Source organism: Taurulus bubalis (assembly GCF_910589615.1).
Source record: "Taurulus bubalis genome assembly, chromosome: 15".
Taxonomy (NCBI): domain Eukaryota; kingdom Metazoa; phylum Chordata; class Actinopteri; order Perciformes; family Cottidae; genus Taurulus; species Taurulus bubalis.
In genome coordinates this window covers 2113568-2120363 of record NC_136603.1, presented here as the reverse complement: position 1 = coordinate 2120363, position 6796 = coordinate 2113568, and positions in this window count along the sequence as shown.

Here is a 6796-nt window from a genome sequence, read left to right as displayed (position 1 = left end):
TTTGTTTTGATGCAAACACAACACAGCAATCATGTGAATTATGAATACTCATTTCAACACAGAGAATCCACCAAATTAATAAAAGTGCTTCTTAATAAATAAAAAAAATTGCAATATCGGTGACTTTTCTTGAGTTATGCCTCAAGAAAAGTCACCGATATTGCAATTTTTTTTGCCCATTCAGCAAAAATAAATAATGTATGAGCTGTATTATAAAACATTGTTATTTTAGGGACAGATGCTCTAACTGGTGCAGAAGTCTTATAATCCTATAATCAACTCTGTCTATGCGATATAGGGTTAAAAACAGAATATGCACACATATGATCATAACTCACTTCCTCTGTGTGTAACTGTTCAATAAGTAAATGCATCAACAAGCAGCGTCTTACCTGCAGGAGATGCGAGATAAAGTTCCTCTGGAGGCTGAAATGAACGCAGCTCCAAAGAGGCGACGCGGGCATGAATGACTTAATAATAAATATTATATATTCTCAAAAGATGTCTCTCTCGGTGGGTAAAGTCCTCAGCATGCGCGTGCCTCCAGCAGCGTGAGCCTCGCGCTCCTCTCTGCTGCTGCAGCCTCCGCGCGCGACCAAAGAGCAGCGGGGCGGTGGGAGGACAATCCCCCCCTCCGTCACGCTTTGGTGGAGAAAAGAGAAAGGATAACGATGCGGTTTAAATTCACTTAAGGGGTTAAATTAAGACAAATACTAAATGTAGACTACACATTTAAATGTCGTGCCTGATATTTGGACGTAGAACAATTCTGTGAAATACACATATTCAGATACTTTTGGTGACGTAAATGTTGACATTGAAGCTGGATTTTCAACGTAAAATAGAGTATTTGTACACAGTTTTTACATGTTCACTTAAGTAAAAAAAAAACAATCTTCCACCTCTGCATTTATCTTATTTTGGGGTATTATCAGTGTTGGGGGTAACGAGTTACAAAGTAACGGATTACAGTAACGTAATTACTTTTATAGGTAACGAAGTAAAGTAACGCATTACACTCAACACATTGGTAACTACACTACTTTACTAGACCTCAGTAACGCGCGTTCCTGCGTTACTCAAGACATTTGTACCAGTCCGAAAAGTTCTCTTTTAGCGGCGCGCGAGTCACACGACACTTCCTGATGAACAGCCAATCACAGAACTCCATCTGAGTGATCTGAGTGACGTAGCTGCTGGTGCGTAGAAGGAGGGAAGCGGGGAATGGAGGAGACGGAGACGGAGAGCCCGGATCCAACTGGGAGGATCTCTCAGGTTCCCTAGGATGAAGGAGATTGCAAAGCAATACAACACTCAATACCATCAAGTGCACCTGTCTGTAATGACGTGGAGCTTCTAATGAGGACAAGACACGTCTGTATGAACGGACTCCCTCTACTGGTGAACTGCAGTATTACAACTGTTAAAGCATTGAGAACGCGCTCTTGCACCCGACATGTTTATATTTTCCACAGTAACATCAACATTAGTTAGCGTCAACAAGCACGTATCATTGTACTGTCTGCCTTCAAAGTAAAATCACTTCCTGTTTACATGCTCTTCACAATAAGAGTAAATCATGTAATAAAACAAGTTACAACACTGTCAAAAGGCTTTCAGCCTGGGAAGTATTGTTCTGACCCCAAGGAGGAACAGGCTGTCGGATAAAAGATTCGAGAGACTTTTACTCATGCGATACAATCGCTATTTTGAAGAATAGAGAAAAATGATGAACTTCATAGGATATAGTGCACTTTCTGTTTATTTAAGCAAAGATGAAGTGGATTTTCTGTTTATTTAATTAGGGTCCGAGCGACTGACGTAGTCAGTCCGAGAGGACCCTATTGAAATTGCTGGGATTCTTATTATTCTTATTATTAGGGTCCGAGCGACTGACGTAGTCAGTCCCGAGAGGACCCTATTGAAATACACAGGATTATTTTTCATTATTCTGATCCTTATTTTTCCACTTTGGACTGCTTTTTGGGGGACTTGTCATATTCAAAAACTCACCAAATTTGGAACACTTGTCAGGTCTGGTGAAAATAGAGATCTATTAAAGCCGGGGAAAAAAGTTCCAAAAAATGACTCTCTAGCGCCCCCTACAAGTTGGACCGGCGACGCCCCTCGCCCAGAATGTTTTTTTGACTTGAAAAAATTCACACATGTCCGTCTCCAACTGCTCTACAAAAAAGCCTCTCAGACCCATAAAGTCCGCCTATGAATATTTTCCGCCATCTTGGATTTTGTGAAAAACACATTATTGTAGTTTATTCCTAAACGCTTGGTCCTTTTCAAACCAAACTTGGTAGTTATCATCAATGGCACTGGATCATCAATACTGCGTTGAAATTTATTTGATATCTCATTGCGTTGAGGAGATATTGACCAATAAACCTCTTAGGGGCGTGTCTTGTTTTTAAACACTCATAACATTAAAACTATTTGGTCAAACGACTCCAAACTTGGGGTATATGTGCACATCGCATCCCCTAGCTTGCAATAAATCAGGCGTCCGATTTGAACAATAGGGGGCGCTACAGTACCTCGGCCAATTTGCCATTTTCGGCCCATTTATGCTAATTTTAGCATATATTTGCATTTACGCCAAATACTACTCCTCCTACAAATTTCATACAATCGACTTAAATTCTATTTTAAAGTGATAACAAGACCCTCAGGAGTATGGCTTGTGCTACGTGTACGTTTTCACTGTTGGGAATTGACGTTTACGGGGACGCAAAGACGCGCCTACTTTGAGCTAACCGCTATATGAGAGAAAGCTGTTGTAACTCCTCCATACATGATGCTATTACCCCAATACTCCTCATGCATGATACTGGTCCATGCCTGAGGACATCTACATGACAAATGTTCAGATTGTCATAGCGCCACCTACTGGCAAAAGTAAATCAGCCAAACGGCATCGGATTTACATCTAATTTACATGACCTGCTCTACTCTTCACATAGAGAAACATGATATGTGTGTGTGTGTGTGTGTGTGTGTGTGTGTGTGTGTGTGTGTGTGTGTGTGTGTGTGTGTGTCATCCTCCACCCTGCTTTCAACCAGCCTGAACAGTAAATCACATGGTACCTCGACTAGGTAGCTCGACTGCACTGCCAGGATTGAACTGTAAAAATGAATTGCTGGTCCCTGCTCTTGTTGAGAGCATGTATGGGTTGGCTGGTTTCCTTCCGTTACCCCAAACGTGCCGGGATCCAGCGAGGACCCGTTTACAGCTGCTCGCAGCTTTAATTGCATTTTCTGTTTCTATTTTTTGGGTTAAGTGCATTTCTCTTTCTATTTTATGGGAGAAAGTGCCATTTATTTTTTTATCTTTCTTAAACCACTACAATGATTCCTATAACAAGCTGGTTTTGTTCATAGGAGTCGGCCCCCATTTGGTTTAGTGGGGTCTCATGTTTCCAAAAGCCTGTTTTCAATGTGTTATGCTGTTTGACCTGAATGTCCCCACCATACACAGCCTCTTGTATCCTGTTGGTTGTTGATTTTAAAGTGAGGCATATTTCTTTGGTCAGACAGTGTGAACAGGGTTAATGTTCGTTCAAGTTAATGGCTGAGTTTTATATGCCATTTTGTTTTACATGTTTACAATACACTCTGTGGAAAGGCTAAGAGATGCCCTTTATTGAACATAAAGTGATGAAAGGGCCATGATGTCTGTCCAGGTATCTTTGCGGTTAATTTGGACATTTGCTTAAAAAAAAAGGAAAGTAAAGTAACTAGTAGTGAAGTTACTTTTCAAATGCAGTAACTAGTAAAGTAATCTAGCTACAATTTTCAGAAGTAACTAGTAACTAGTTACTTTTTCTGAGTAACTACCCCAACACTGGGTATTATAGAGAGAGAGAGAGAGAGAGAGAGAGAGAGAGAGAGAGATGGATGGATGGATGGATAGATAGATGTTTACTTTATTTATCCCCGAGGGGAAATCGTTTGTCACAGCAGCAAACAACTTACATATGAGACACAGAAAATTTAAATTTAAAATAAATATCAGAAACATTAAAATTTAAAACATCACAAAATATCACAAAGAATATCAGAAATGCAAAATACTCAATATATACAACAAAACAAAACAGTAAAGCGTAATAATTTAGGAAATGAAACAATAAAGTAATTTGTTATCTCTCTTATTTATATCATTATTGCTTGTTTTTTACCATGTAAAGTCCCTTAACGCATTATAAAAATAACATTATTATTATTATTTTATTACTGAAATATGATGAAATATGCATGAAGACTGTCTGTTCTTCTTTTCTATTGACTGTTTTACTTATTTAATATATCTCACCATGAGCGCTCATGATCCCCGACGGCCCCTGAACGCAGCCACATATAAATATTTAGAAAAATACTGTGAAATACACATATTCAGATACTTTTGGTATCCTCCAATGAATCGCCACCTTAACGTGGTGGAGGAGTTTGAGTGGCTCAGTGATCCTGGGAGCTATGTTGTCCGGGGCATCAGCCCCTGGTAGGGTCTCCCAAGGCAAACAGGTCTCGGGGGAGAGCCCAGACTAAGAGCGTTTCAAAAAACCCTGATGATTTACGGCCCACGGAACGAAGCTACCTCGCCCGGACAAGGGAAACCGGGGCACCCTCCCGGAGCCAGACCCAGAAGGGGAGCTCGTCGGCGAGCGTCTGGTGGCCGGGCTTTCGCCCATGGGGCCCGGTCGGTCTCAGCCCGAAGAAACATCATGGAGCAGCAGTCACCCCGTGGACCCACCACCCGCAGGGAGAATTATCGGGGTCGGGTGCTATGCAGACCGGGCGGCGGGCCAGGCAGGAGACCTGGGCGAGCCAATCGCCGGCAGCATAGACTAGCTCTAGGGATGTGGAACGTCACCTCGCTAGCGGGGAAAGAGCCGGAGCTGGTGCAGGAGGTGGAGCGGTACCAGCTAGATATAGTTGGGCTCACCTCCACGCACAGCACGGGCTCTGGAACCAAGCTCCTGGAGAAGGGTTGGACTTTGTCCTTTTCTGGAGTTGCCCTGGGTGAGAGGCGCCGGGCGGGAGTGGGGATACTCACGAGCCCCCGGCTGAGCGCCGCTGTGTTGGAGTTTTCCCCGGAGAACGAGAGGGTCGCCTCCCTGCGCCTACAGGTTGCAGGGAGTAAAGCTCTGACTGTTGTTTGTGCTTATGCACCGAACAGCAGTTCGGAGTATCCGGCCTTCTTGGAGTCGGTGGGAGGGTTCCTGGAAAGGGCGCCGCCTGCCGACTCCATAGTTCACCTGGGAGACTTCAATGCTCACGTGGGCAATGACAGAGAAACCTGGCGGGGCGTGATTGGGAGGAACGGCTTGCCCGATCTGAACCCAAACAGTGTTTTGTTGTTGGACTTCTGTGCTGGCCACGGTTTGTCCATAACGAACACCATGTTCGAACATAAGGTGGCTCATAAGTGTAGCTGGTACCAGAACACCTTAGGCCGGAGATCAATGATCGACTTTGTAATCGTATCATCTGATCTGCGGCCGTATGTCTTGGACACTCGGGTGAAGAGAGGAGCAGAGCTGTCAACTGATCACCACCTGGTGGTGAGTTGGATCAGATGGCGGGGGAGTCGGCTAGAGAGACCTGGAAAGCCCAAACTGGAACCGCTGACCCGGACTGGGGACACTGTCGGGCGGTGGAAAGAGCACTTTGAGGAACTCCTAAACCTGGCCAACATGTCCCCCGGAGAGGGGGCAGCGCCTGAAGCTTTTGGGGTGGATGAACCCATATCCCTGGCAGAGGTCGCTACGGTAGTCAAAAAGCTCCTTGGTGGCAAGGCGCCGGGGGTAGATGAGATCCGCCCTGAGATGCTGAAAGTGCTGGACATTGTTGGGCTGTCTTGGTTGACACGCCTTTTCAGTGTCGCATGGGGGTCGGGAACAGCCTGAGCAGTGGTATCACACTGCTCAGGCTATGCGAGGGTGCTGGAAAGGAGGCTCCGACCGCTTGTCGAACCTCAGATTCAAGACGAGCAGTGCGGATTCCGTCCCGACCGTGGAACAGTGGACCGGCTCTTTACCCTCGCAAGACTACTGGAGGGGTCCTGGGAGTTCGCCCAACCAGTCTACATGTGCTTTGTAGACCTGGAGAAGGCCTTCGACCGGGTCCCTCGGGGGTTTGATGTGGTCCTGTTTGCCTCCTCGGACCGTGACCTCCAGCATTCACTGGGGCGTTTTGCAGCCGAGTGTGAAGCGGCAGGGATGAGAATGAGAGTTAGCACCTCCAAATCTGAGGCCATGGTGCTCTGCTGGAAACCGGTGGATCCCTCCAGGTGGGGACAAACTGCCTACCCCAAGCGAAGGAGTTCAAGTATCTCGGGGTCTTGTTCACAAGTGAGGGTAAGGTGGAGCGAGAGATCGACAGGCGGATCGGTGCGGCTGTAGCAGTAAAACAGGCGCTGTACCGGTCCGTCTTGGTGAAGAGGAGCTGAGCCGGAAGGCAAAGCTCTCCATTTACTGGTCGGTCTACGTTCCAACCCTCACCTATGGCCACGAACTCTGGGTCGTGACCGAAAGAACGAGGTCTCGGACACAAGCGGCCGAAATGAGCTTCCTCCGCAGGGTGGCCGGGCTCAGCCTTAGAGATAGGGTAAGGAGCTCGGACATCAGGAGGGAGCTTGGAGTCGAGCCGGATAAGCCGGATAAGCGGCTGATAATGGATGGATAGATGGATGGAGATACTTTTGGTGACGTAAATGTTGACACTATACTTCTGAAATGTAACTTTTACTAAAGTAGGATTTTTAATGTAAAACAGAGTATTTGTA